At 38.7% G+C, this 14,214-nt stretch overlaps 1 protein-coding gene across 1 annotated transcript in view; it reads left to right on the forward strand.

The window, feature by feature from the left end:
- The window catches only part of ABI3BP (ABI family member 3 binding protein), a 279,616-nt gene that overhangs the window by 18,403 nt on the left and 246,999 nt on the right, over window positions 1-14,214 (forward strand). The gene's annotated exons all lie outside the window — the stretch shown is intronic.

The raw sequence follows: 14,214 nt of genomic DNA on the forward strand, positions 1-14,214 counted from the left end.
CACAGGCTCCGGGACGCGCAGGCTCAGCGGCCATGGCTCACCGGCCCAGCGGCTCCGCGGCATGTGGGATCTTCCCGGACCCGGGCACGACCCCGTGTCCCCTGCATTGGCAGGCGGACTCTCAACCCCTGAGCCACCAGGGAAGCCCCAGATAAGTTTTGAATCCACACCTTTACACCTTAGAGATTGGCCTACACTTGATAGGTATCTTTCTTTAAAAAAATATGAGATCAGTTTTCTTAGAAACCACAATCTTTCCTAAAAGGTAACAGGTAAATTAATTTGCTGAAATTCACAGTAATTTCTTATGAGATAAGATAAAATATGGAAATTGGCTACATTTGCCTGGTACACATAGAAAAAACATTCAATAAAGTTTACTCTTATCTCTCTCCTTTCCTGTATCTTGTATTCATGAGTCATCATAACCCACCCATTAAAATTATACAATCTAAATTGAACTCACATCCTTTTTGGTCTGTTTTTGTTTGCTTGCCTCTTTCAGCTTTGACCCAATGTAAGTCTGATTTACACACTTGAAAAGAGATACCTTGGTGGGTTTTTTTTTTTTTTGGTTTTTTAAAAAATTTATTTTATATTGGAGTATAGTTGATTTACAATGTTGTGTTAGTTTCAGGTGTACAGCAAAGTGATTCAGCTATACATATACATATACCTATTCTTTTTGAAAAGACACACTTTGGTTTTTTTTTTAATATTTATTTATTTATTTGGCTGCACTAGGTCTTAGTTGCGGCACGCAGGATCTTTGTTGCAGCACGCGGGATCTTTTTGGTTGTGGCATGTGTGATCTTTTAGTTGTGGCATGCGGGATCTAGTTCCCAGACCAGGGATTGAACCCGGGCCCCCTGCATTGGGAGTGCAGAGTCCTAGCCACTGGACCACCAGGGTAGTCCCCAAAAGACACAATTTGAATGACAGTGCTCTGGGTAGGAGAATGCTAAGTAAACCTGGGCATCCCATGTAATGAAGACATGAAAGCCCTTCTCTTTATTCATAACCAAGGTATAATTGGAGAAAGGAGGCATAAGGCAGAAAAACAATCACTGGACTTGGAAACAAACCCTTCGATTTTAGTTTTTACTCTGCTTCCAACAGGATGGGTGACGTGGGAGGAAATAATTTAGTCTCTTTGGGACTTAGTTTCCTCACCTAAAAGCACAGAGCATAATACAGTCAATTTTCATCACTCGTAGTACTTAATGTTCTATAAAGTTGCTGCAAACATCAAATTAGCAAATACCAACCAAACCATTATTTCTAGGAGAAACACAGTGTTAGGTTCCTGTGAGCCTCTGGTCACAAGATTTTTGTCAACCAGTCAATACATAACTTTGCTTTTCATATGTTTCTGCTTAAAGACACCTTATTTAACCTATGTTGTTGATTTATCAAACGCTGAACTCACAGCCAACAGCACTATAGCTCATGCTTGAACAGAGCTTATCTAGCCCAGATAGTTCCTCTGCAAGGAACAACACAGCCTTCTTGGGCTTTTACTGTCGACGGCCCCTCAGCGCTACACTGGGGGGCCGTATTAAACTATGAAATCACCCCCCAAAAAAGCACAGAAGTGGGAAAAACGCAGAACTAAGTAGACTGTGCACAGTAAGTTTGTTTACAGTCTGAGAACTGAAATAAGGAAGTGGATTGTCACCGTTTGACCACAGCTGGGAAGATGCACATTGAGGGACTCAAATTTTTTGCGACTTTGTGCATGTCCATGAATGACTGCAAAAGTGCCCTGAATATTGATTTTGGAGTTACAGATGAATTTTAGAGAGTAGGCAAATTCACAAATACAGATTCTGCTAATAATGAGGATCGATGGACTGTATTTGCTACCCCTCTTCCACAGGGTGAATCATATGTATTGTTTATGTGAATGGACATGGTGATGCTTTTATCATTGCTTAGCATGGGTGTTTTCTCCAGTCAGGGGCTGAGAAATCTAACATTTATTAGAAAAAAAAAAGAAATCTCAATACTTAAATATCTCACTCAAACACCATAAGCAGATGAGGGAAACCAGATAGCCGAGTGGAACTGCTTTACCTTAAAAAATATGCATTTATGTATGAAGATAACATCATGTTGAAGAGTCTTGACTGGCAAAAATAATAGCTCCATTGTTTGATTTCTTTAAGGTGGGTGAGGGCTTGCTGGAACCTGATTGCTTTTGTGAACATTTGCAGCTGTCTTCTAGGGTCCTTTATAAACGAGCGATCATTCATCACTCCTGTTCTTGGCTCAGAGAGTAGTTTTCACATCTCAAAGGTGTGCTTTATAAATATTTGCAATCATCAGTTTATTTGTAGATTCCTTTCAGTACAGGTAGATTTTTCTCCACATAAAAATTTGGTTTTGCTTACTTTAATTTCTATGGTGTAAGTTTCATTTTCTAAAATATAATACAGAGGTTGTTTTAATGGCAATCTTAGCTTTATTAAATCAAGGAAACTATAAATACATCAATGCCTTGAGCTAGTGAGGTGAAATGACCAGGTTACAGAAATGTTTCTGTGGGTATCCAGTGCTTTCGGGAAGGATGACTTTCCATTCCTTGTTGCCTTTCTTCCTACCGCTTTTTCAGAAGGCACAGCCTTCTCAGCCCACATTTCTGTGATTCTTTCACTGACAAAGTGCAAGTTGATTTCACTGGCAAGAACCCTCACACCTCCTTTCTGTTTTAATTTCCATTTTAAAAAATCTGCTTTTAATGACCCAATTCTTGATCCAGTCATTAAAACAAACAGACAAAAAAAAACCTGTGGTTTTGCTGGGACAAAGAAAAATACCTTGAAAAGTAGGTGAATGAAATTCAACTTCCATCACCATCTGTTAAACATCTATCAAGCTCTTCACTTGCTGGTTATATTCATTTCTATTGTGTGATACAATCCTATGTAAGGTATTTTTTATAATTCAGGGGGGGAAATCCAAAATGTGTGGTAGGCATAAATGTGAAAGTGGAAGCACATTTTATCTATGGGGCCCACACACATTCTCAATGTTGTCCTCTCTGGAGCCCAATATCTGAAGACTTCTATTGCCCCACTCCAGACTTTCCTTCTCCTTGTAATACTCCAGATTATCCCATAACTATTTCTCGTCAAAATATCCATAGTCAGTGCCCCATTCCTGCTAACCTACTCTTTGAAAATAATCTGATATTCTCGTTCATAGTAAAGTGTTAATGGCTGGCTGGTAATAGCTAAATGTCTTATATCTCTGAGGCATTTGCATTTTATCTGAAGATGCTTGTATAAATAAAGTCTTAATGTAAAACAATCAGATCTATCTTCTCTAACAGGAAGATTTCAACCAAGTAGGTTTAGAGGGGAAGAATCTGTTCAAGCATGACAATCTTCCTTATGTCTCTCAAATCACGTCCAAAGAAGTGATATTCTGTTTATATGTCCAATGGGTCCTGGAAAAGGAACTAAGTAATGTCTTCACTGCAGAAAGTCCTGACTATAATATACATGTTTGCAGGGGACTTGCGAGGCATGTTGGGAGAAGCCTGTAGTATATTTATCCAGAAAATGATATCAGCAATCACCAAAATTTCTTGAAGCAGTTATAATGACCAAGAAAGCAGTTTTAAGATCTTTTTGTTCCATGAACTCCTTGGAGTAACTCAGTTTAAACTAAGATTTAAAGAAAAAACTCTTGGCATGGAGCATGGGACATGAACACCTGTGGTGGGCCACTCCAAATTCAAATTTCATTTGAATACCAAGATGGAGCCATACTCACAGGTGGGGCCGCACAGCCCCCGCGGTCCCTCTTTGCCTACTTGTATTTCTTCTCTCATGCTCTACAGGGAGAGGAAAGTTTTCAGCACATACTGAAGAGCTGCCCTTCTCAGGGGATGGCTACAGGAGGGGGAGGTAACAACCCGGAGCTCATGGGCCCTCAGCCCGGAGGAGAGGGAGACAAGAAAGGCAAGAGCATCACCTGAATGGCACAGATGAGAGAGGTCTGGTCAGGAGAGAGTCTGGGGACTCTCTCTGGAGTGGGTGAGAACAAGTGCATTTAATACATGTTGCTGGGCTCCAAGTTCTTAGGTTCTTTGGAATATTTGAGGGGTGCAAGAGGAAGACCCCAAATCCCAGTTTGGGTCCATATGTCTCTAAATGTGACAATACTCTGCAACTGGATACCTGGGAGTCAGTCTTCATGGGCTTTGTCATCTTTTTTAGTGTGTTCGCTTTGGGGGGAACTATAACAACTTCTCAGAGGTCCAACTGGACACTGTATTTTGACACAAGCAAAAACGAACACATTTCAAAGCTAACTTGATGCTTCTGATTTTGCCACTATTGTTATAGAATAAGAAGCCTAATTTCTGCTTCAAAGCAGTAGGAATTCATTTAAAAATATGAATTAATTGCCTTCTGTAGTACAGGCACCATAGGAGAATGGGTATGGATAAAAATGCCCTTCGCCTTTTTTTATCACATAGACCTGAACAGCTACTGAGGCTGTTGGCCATCCAGACATGTGGCTGTAAGGGAATTCTGGCTGCACCAAGGCTTTAGGGGGATGGCCAAGATCTGTATTTGTGGGACTCCACAGGGGTGCTCTGTTGAAAGAAATTCAGTAACTCCTTATGTAATATGAAGTTTGTAAGTAAAGACCATTTAATAATGATTTCCTTTAAAGAATATTTCTAACATAGCTTTTTATTTGGGGTTAACCTTACATGAGGGGGAAAAAAAGAAGCACAGAATGCATTTTTGTTTAAATCTTAAAAAAAAAAAAAACTTTCCTCTGCTGATATTGTTGGGGATTTCCTCTGAATCTTGGCAGATGATTTACAAAAATGAGCTAACACCGTCAGATGTGGACTCTCTACTCCACCCTGACTCTATTCCAGCAAAATCCATTCTTCTCTTTCTAAAAAGCATATTTTACAAAATCTTGATGACATAGATTTGCTTTTCTGTCTGTTCTGAGCTATGCCTGGAGATTTGCAGATACCACAGTTTCTCTACCTTTCTTTTCAAACGCACGTTTTTGGAACAAGGTGCTGTTCTGAGTGCAACATTTATTATACACGTGATTGATAGAAAATTTTTGTAAGCTTATAATAAAATTCAGAGTCAAGGACCTGCTGCTGGCCACGTTTACTGGATGTACCCATCTCTTTAGTTCTTGGCTCTCACTCTGCATTGGGTAGCGTGAGGTCTGTGGTATGGGGCTGATTCGTGGACAGGAGGGTCCCAATGCTGGTAATGTCACTAGTTAGCACTAGAACTCTACAGCAGTCACCTCACCTCACTTGGCCTCAGTTACCCCCACTTTAAATTGAAGAGTGTGTTCTACAATCTCTAAACTCCTTTCTATCTCTAAAATTTAGGGTGGTGCCCTCTGTAAGTAAGAACACACTGGGAATTGTCTCTGTGGCTCATTGCAGCTGCACGTGTGGATGGCTTGGCTCTTACTTGGGTCTGTGATTTTCTTGCTTCATAGTTTGCATCACTTAGATCATGTCTGTGCCACCCTGCCCTTTGTGTCAAACACTGGATCCATGTAAGATGAGGCAACAGTGACCCTGCCGGTGAACTGAGAATAAATAGATTACTCCCCCTGTGGGTTTGGAAAAGCTCAACAAATCCCAAGGAGAATTATGCATGAAGCCACGTCTGCAGGAAAACTCACATTCAAAGGATAACCTGTATTTATCTTAGGATGGCAAATTATATTTAAGATCTGTGAGATGTATCATTTCTTAACAGGATTCTGAGATTCAAAGCTGTAGAGTATACTATTAGAATCATAGGCTGGAAGTAACTTCAGTCATATCCAGAATCGGGTCGGGTATGGCCAGATTGTTCTACTAGAACTCCCCCAGGTCACCATGACGGTCTTTGCCTCTGTCCTCCAAAACCACTGAGCCCTATTTTGATGCCAGCTTCAACTATCTGGTAATTAGGCTCTTCCTAATCTCATTTATTTTAGTAGATTTCACAAAGCTATGTGGTTACTAACCTAGATAGCTACAGTTTTTTTCTTCATGTGTGTGAATGTATTTTTTTATGAAGACCAGGCAAAACTGAAAACTATTGGTTAATTGCAGATTAAAATTTTACCTCTCATAAAATGTTTGTTGAGACATTTTTATTCTTAGACTAATATAATAAAATTTAAATTTCAGGTTAGTTGTAATCATTCTACTTATTGAACTGATTTTGAATGGATTGAAATCAGAAAATTGCATAGAGACGTGGGTACCTTGCCATAAAACTGGAATTGATTACATTTACTGCATATTTTCAGGATAAATTGTCCTTTGTTATATTGGTACTCCAAAAGGTTGAGAGGCCCAACATATGAGGCAGCATTAATTACAAATAATATTTGATTTACCAAAATTTTAGTACAGCAAAAACTTGATCTGTCCCTAGGAATTGATGGGAATCTAATGGGATTTATGTTTACAGTTTAGAGCCCAAAATCTGAGAGGGTATACAATTCAAGGCTTTCCTTTCACAGATAAGAACATTGAGTTTTAGGAACATTAAGTCAATTGAGCATGATAACACTGCTAGTCAAGGACAAGAATAAGTAACTTTCCCATACCTGAGTAATCTTTAGTATTGTTGAAAAGAAAGGAAGGAAGGAAGGAAGGAAGGAAGGAAGAAAGAAAAGAAGCCTTACAAATTGTAGAGATTTAAAATTTATTGTGCACACGCAACAACATTTGAGTTCCTTAGTGCAAGACCGTGTGCTCATCATGGCAGCAGGGAGGGGCAGTGGGGAAGGCACAGAGACATAGCAGAGTCTCCTAGGGAAGTAATCATAAATATAAAGCCACCAAGCCTGACATTAAAAATAAATGCTTATGTCTTTTTAAAAAATTATTTTATTTTATTTATTTATTTTTGGCTGTGTTGGGTCTTCACTGCTGCACGTGGGCTTTCTCTAATTGCGGCGAGCACGGGCTACTCTTCGTTGTGGTGCTTGGGTTTCTCATCGCGGTGGCTTCTCTTGTTGCAGAGCACAGGCTCTAGGCACACGGGCTTCAGTAGTTGTGGCACGTGGGCTCAGTAGTTGTGGCTCACGGGCTCCATAGCACAGGCTCAGTAGTTGTAGTGCAAGGGCTTAGTTGCTCCACAGCATGTGGGATCTTACCAGACCAGGGCTCGAACCTGTTTCCCCTGCATTGGCAGGCAGATTCTTAACCACTGTGCTACCAAGAAAGCCCCCTAACCAATTATGTCTTGAAAGAAAAAGAACAACATTCTCAGACCAGTCATTTCTATGTGCGATGGATCAAGGGAAGTGTATTTGAATCTCTATGTTCATAAAATTCCTATAGCTTAAACCGTACTATAGTTTCATAGGTTTACCTAAGTAAGAAACTATATTTAACAAACTGTCTCAACTTTTCAATTGCCTTCCAACTTTGTGATAATGAAGAATATGCTTAAGTTTTTGTTATTGCTTAATTATTTCACTTTTGAGCAGGGGTCAGCAAACTTTTTCAGTAAAAGACCAGATAGTAAATACTTTATACTTTGTGAACCATACAGGACTTGTTATATTCAACTGTGCTGTTTTTACAAAAACAGATGGCAGATTAGATTTGGCCCATGAGCCACGTTTGCCCTTTGGAGCATGAAATTAAGAGATAGCATTGCCTCACTTCCTTCACTTCACCAGAGAGAAGTTGGCAAAAGTTATGCTAATGGATAAAGGACTTACCCAGTTTTCTAGATGATCAAGTTAGAGAGACTGAGCTTATTGATAGCAGATCTCTTGCCTCCATAGTCCACACATGAATTCATTGTTCTCTATTTGTGACATAACAGCTGGGCACAATGGAAACAATTAATGTTGTGAGTCCATCGTGACCCCTTAAGGTTGGAGAACAGAAGCATTCTCAGGATGATGAAGCTGATCTTGCTTTCATGTCACTTTTTTAGGATTAAATTAGGAGGAAAACTAAACTAGTCAAAAAAACTAGATCTGGTGCATGGCCTTCTTTTTGCCCATCTTTGACCTTGGATGAAGTCCTTCTTTAACCCAGGGACACAGCAGATGCATGAATTTATGTGTTTCAGACACATCTACAATAATGGTAGCATTTATCATTTGTAAAGATGATTTAGAACATGAAATTAAGCATGTTGGGGACAAGGACTTTGTTTTATCCCCAGCTGTGATGTTTTGGCAAAATCACTAAACCAGTCTGGGTCTCTGTTGACCTCATTAATTAGATCCACCACTAACATGCCATGATTTCATTCACCAGAGCACCCAGAAGAATGCCTGGCACACAGAAGTTACTCAGTAAATAATGATGCATAAACTCAGTCCTTTCCTTACTAAAACCCATTCTTCTGATGGTGAATCAAATATTTTAATTTAATTCAAAGAGTAAAGACTTCCCATGTTTCCATGTCATTACTATAGCAACTCTACTAGGATGTACTTTGACCCAGCAATAATTGGCCATTTTGAAAGACATTTGCTAAAACTATACAGTTGTGTTTCTTTCATGAACCCTGCTATTAAAAGAAACTGAGTGCTTAACTGTTTGAGCTGCCCAGAATTCTGTCACCATACCCAATTTTCTTAGGCCTTGAAGCAGGAGAGATTTGTAGAACTTGAGAACGATGGAACTTGAAATGAGTTAGGATCATGGACCCTTAAAGTTGATTTATCTTAGACCTATAATTTTACTAATTCAGATGTCCAAAGTTTGGCTTTATATTCACACTGAAAAGGATTGGCTTGTATGTGGAAGAGGAGGTGAGCATGGGAAAAGAGCTACAAATGACCAATGAGAAGCCTTCACCCCTCGGGTTATCTGTGATCACTGCACTCACACTACTAGAAGTTAGATAATGCAGTTTGGTTTCCCTTACTGATATGAACATTTACCATGAGATAAGAAACCCCTTCGTTCTTTATCAGTCTTTCCACCTTACTAGGAATTAGCTCTTCAGATCTTTTCCAGTTGACAGCCAACAAGAGCTTTAAGGAAGGGAGGCCTCTACCCATGGGAGTAGAGAGGCTGGCAGAAACCAGGAGTTGGGGTAAATGTGCTAAAACTGGAGGCAGGAGGATGCTGAAATTTTTGTTTATAGAAGCCCCACCACCCCCCAGTCTAGTACCAATAAACAGAAGCTTGCTACAAATGATTATTCTTTTAAAATGATTTAAATGTCTCAAGTTCTTTCTAATTAAAGATAAAATAAATCAAGAAAAAAAGAAAGAAGGAAAGAGAGGAAGAGAGAGAGGAGGAGGAGGAGTGAAGGAAGGAAGGAAGGAGGGAGGGAGGGAGGAAGGAAGGAAGGAAAAAAGGAAGAGGAGGGAGGGAAGAAAGGGAGGAAGGGAGGGAGGGAGGGAGGAAGGAAGGAAGGAAGGGAAAGAAAGAGAGAAAGGAAGGAAGGAAGGGAGGGAGGGAGGGAGGGAGGGAGCTTGAGGGGATGGTACTTGGTTAATTGACATTTCTGAGTTACTGAGTGCTTCTTGTGTGCCAGTTCTCAGGCATTGGGGATACTAAAGGGAAAAGAAGACAGTTGTGCTCTCATATAGCTTACATTCTAGAGGGCAGGAAGGTGTCAATTATATAATAGAATGCTGAGATCAATGTTCTTCATGAATAAGAGCCCCCCAAAGAGAAATCAAGTCTAGGCTGGGGTGTCAGGGAAGGCTTCCATAGGAAGGAACTCTTAAGCCAAGTCTGAAGGATGGGTAAGAGTTTGCCAGGTAAGGAGAGGAATGAGACTAAGAGCCTCCTTGGGAGAGGAGCTAGCTCTGTGCAGACATCCTGCTGTGGATGGAGCAGGTAAGGTAGAGGAAGTGAAAGTTGGCCAGTGTGATTGGAGTGCAGCAAGCAAGTAGAGAGTGCTGACAGATGAGGCTTGAGAGAGAGATGGAGGAACATCTCACACACTGGGGTTCAACCACATTGAAATTGTTGGTCAACATCAATTAACTAATAAAATTACCATGAACAGCCTTCATAATGAGGCTCGAGGCTGTCCAGTATTTAACTACCAGGTAGAGGAGTTTGAGATTACAAAGACACAAAAAGGAGCAGTCATAGAACTAGGAGAATGTTTGAAGGGAGACAGTGGTCGACAGTGTGTGATGCTGCCAAAGTTCTAGTAAGATGAGTCATGTCTATAGAATCTAGTGACCTAGAAAATACAGTTACTGTTGAACTTACAGGGAGGAGTTTCTTTTGTGTAATGGACACAGAAGCTATTCACAGTGGGCTAAGGGTGAGGGAAATAGAAAGAGTGAGTAAAGTCAATGTTGGGAAGTTTGGCTATGAAGAGGAGGAGAGGGAGCAGGAACTGGAAGATGATGAGAGGTCAGCTGAGGACAATGTTTTGCTGCCATTATTTGTTTTTTTCAGAGCAGTTGTAGATTCACAGCAAAATTGAGAGGAAAGTACAGGTATTTCCCATATGTCCCTTGCCTCTATATATGCATAGCCTCCCCCATTACCAACATTCCCCACCAGGGTGGTACATTTATTATAGTTGAGGAATCTGCATTGATACATCATAATCACCCAAAGTGCATAATTTACATTATAGTTCACACTTGGTGTTGTACATTCTGTGGGTTTAGACAAATGTATAATGACGCATACCCATCATTATACTATCATACAGAGTATTTTCACTGTCTTAATATCCTCTGTGCTCCCACCTATTCATCTTTCCCCCTTCCCCTCCCCACCTCAGGCAAACACTGATGTTTTTATTGTCTTCATAGTTTCACCTTTTCCAAAATGTCATATAATTGGAATCATACAGTATCTAGCCTTTTCAGGTTGGCTTCTTTCATTTATTAATATGCATTTAAGGTTTGTCCATGTCTTTTCATGGCTTAATAGATCATTTCTTTTTAGCACTGAATAATATTCCATTGTCTGGATATACCACAGTTTATTTATCCATTCTGCTTAAGCTATCTACTTAAGCACGGCTTGGTTGCTTCCAAGCTTTGGCAAATATGAATAAAGATGTGATAAACATCCATGTACAGATTTTTATGTGGATGTAAGTTTCCAATTTCTTCAAGTAAATACCTAGGAGCATGATTACTGGATCATAGATAAAAGTATATTTACTTTTGTAAGAAACCACCAAATTCTCTTCCAAAGTTGCCTTACCATTTTGCATTTCTAACACCAATGAATGAGAGTTCCTGTTGCTCCACTTTCTTCCCAGCATTTCATGGTATCAGTGCTCTAGTCACTGGCCATTCTGATAGGTATGTAGTGGTATCTCATTGTTGTTTTAATTTGCATTTCCCTGATGATGTATGATACGGAGCATATTTTCTTTCTTTTTTTTTTTTTAAGTGTATGCTGACTGTGTCTCCCTAAGAAGGTCCTTTTAAATTTATTTATTTATTTATTTATGGCTGTGTTGGGTCTTCGTTTCTGTGCGAGGGTTTTCTCTAGTTGTGGCAAGTGGGGGCCACTCTTCATCGCGGTGCGTGGGCCTCTCACTATTGCTGCCTCTCTTGTTGTGGAGCACAGGTTCCAGATGCGCAGGTTCAGTAATTGTGGCTCACAGGCCCAGTTGTTCCGCGGCATGTGGGATCTTCCCAGACCAGGGCTCGAACCCGTGTCCACTGCATTGGCAGGCAGATTCTCAACCACTGCGCCACCAGGGAAGCCCTGGAGCATATTTTCATATGCCTATTTTCCATCTGCATATCTTCTTTGGCCAAGTGTCTCTCTGTTAAGGTCTTTGGCCTATTTTTTTAATCAGGTTATTTGTTTTCTCATTGTTGAGTTTTAGCAGTCCTTTGTATATTTTGGATAAGAGCCCTTTTTCAGATGTGTCTTTTGCAAATATTTTCTCCTAGTCTGTTACTTGTCTTTTCATTTCTTGACATTGTCTTTCTTAAAACAGAAAGTTTTCATTTTAATGATGTCCAGTTTATCAATTCTTCCTTTGATGAATTATGCCTACAGTGCTGTGTCTAAAAAGTCATCACCATACCCAAGGTCATCTATGCTTTCTCCTATGTCATCTTCTAGGAGTTTTATAGCTTTGCATTTTACATTTACATCTGTGATCCATTTTGAGTTATTTTGGGGGAAGAGTGTAAAATGAATGTCTAGATTCATTTTTTTGCATGTGGATGTCCAGTTGTTCCAGCACCATTTGTTGAAAAGACTATTTTTTCTCCATTGTATTGCCTTTGCTTTTTTGTCAAAGATCAGTTGACTTTATTTATGTGGTTCTATTTCTAGGCTCTGTATTCTGTTAGATTGATCTATTTGTCTATTCTTTTGCTCATGCCACATTGTCTTCATTACTGTAGTTTCATAATAAGTCTTAAAGTTGAGTAGCATTAATCCTCCAACCTTGTTCTCGTTCAATCTTTTGTTGACTATTCTGGGTCTTTTGTTTCTCCCTGTAACCTTTAAGAATTAGTTTGTCAATATCCAAAAAGTAACTTGCTGGAATTTATATTGGGATTGCATTGAATCTGTAAATCAAGTTGGGAAGAACTGACATATTGATAGTATTGAGTCTTCTTGTCCATGAACATGGCTATCTCTCCATTTATTTATTTAGTTCTTTGATTTTGTTCATCAGTGTTTTGTAGTTTTCCTCATATATATTATACATATTGTGTTAGGTTTACACATAAGTATTTCATTTTGCAGGTGCTAATGTAAATGGTATTGTGTTTTTAATTTCATATATCACTTGTTCATTGCTGGTGTATAGGAAAGTGATTGACTTTTGTATATTAACCTTGTATACTGCACCCTTGCTCTAATTGCTTATTAGTTCTAGGAGTTTTTTTGTTGATTCCTTCAGATTTTCTACATTGACAATTATGTCATCTGCAAACAAAGACAATTTTATTTCTTCCTTCGCCGTATGTATACTTTATATTTTCTTATCTTACTATATTAGATAGGACTTCCAATACAATGTTGAGAAGGTGTGTGAGGGGGCCATCCTTGCCTTGTTCCTGACGTTAGTGGGAAAGCTTCAAGCTTCTCACCATTAAGTATGATGGGAGCTAGAGGTATTTTTATAGATATTCTTTACAAAAGTTGAGGAAGTTTGTTGCCTTCTAGCTTACTGAGAGGTTTTAAAAAAATCGTAAATGAGTGTTGGATTTTGTCAAGTGCTTTTTCTGCATCTATTGATATGATCATGTGATTTTTCTTGTCTGTTGATGTGATCAATTACATAAATTGATTTTCAAATGTTGAGTTAGCCTTTCATACCTGGGAAAAATCCCACTTTGTCAAGGTGTATAATTCTTTCTATACATTGTTGAATTTGATTTGCTAATATTTGTTGAGGATTCTTGCATCTATGTTCATGAGATATATTTGTCTGTAGCTTTCTTTTCTTGTATGTATTTGTCTGCTTTTAGTATTATGGTATAGTCTCACAGAACGAGTTAGGAAATATTCTCTCCAATTCTATCCTATGAAAGAGATTGTAGAGAATTGATAAAATTTCTTCCTTAAATATTTGGTAGAATTCACTAGTGAATCCAGCTGGGCCTGATGCTTTCTGTTTTGGAAGGCTATTTATGATTGATTCAACTTCTTTAATAGATATAGACCTATTAATATTAGGCCTAATTTCTTCTTGTGTGAGCTTTGGCAAATTTTGTCTTTCAAGGAATTGGTCATTTCATCTAGGTTATCAAATTTGTGAGAATAGAGATGTTTCATAGTATCCCTTAATTATCCTTTTAATGTCCATAAGATCTGTAGTGATGTCTCACCTTTCAATTCTGATGTTATTAATATGTGTCCTCTCTTTTTTCCTTAGTTAACCTGGCTATACGTTTATCAATTTTATTTATCTTTTCAGAGAATCAGATTTTGGATTCATTGATTTTCTCTATGGAGTTCCTGTTTTCAATTTCAGTGATTTCTGCTATAATTCTCATTATTTCCTTTCTTCTGCTTGCTTTGGATTTAATTTGCTATTTTTCTAATTTACTATGGTGAAAACTTAGATTATTGATTTTAGATCTTTCTTCTTTCTAATATATGCAGTTAATGCTATAAGTTTTCCAATAGGTACTACTTCTGCAGCATTCCACAAACTTTGATAAGTTGTGTTTTTATTTTCATTTAGTTCAAAATATTTTAAATTTTGTTTGAGATTTCTTCTTTGACCCATGTGTTATTTAGACATGTGTTGTCTAATTTTCACATAATTA

The sequence above is a fragment of the Physeter macrocephalus genome, chromosome 1 (genome assembly GCF_002837175.3).
Source record: "Physeter macrocephalus isolate SW-GA chromosome 1, ASM283717v5, whole genome shotgun sequence".
In the NCBI taxonomy this organism is placed as follows: domain Eukaryota; kingdom Metazoa; phylum Chordata; class Mammalia; order Artiodactyla; family Physeteridae; genus Physeter; species Physeter macrocephalus.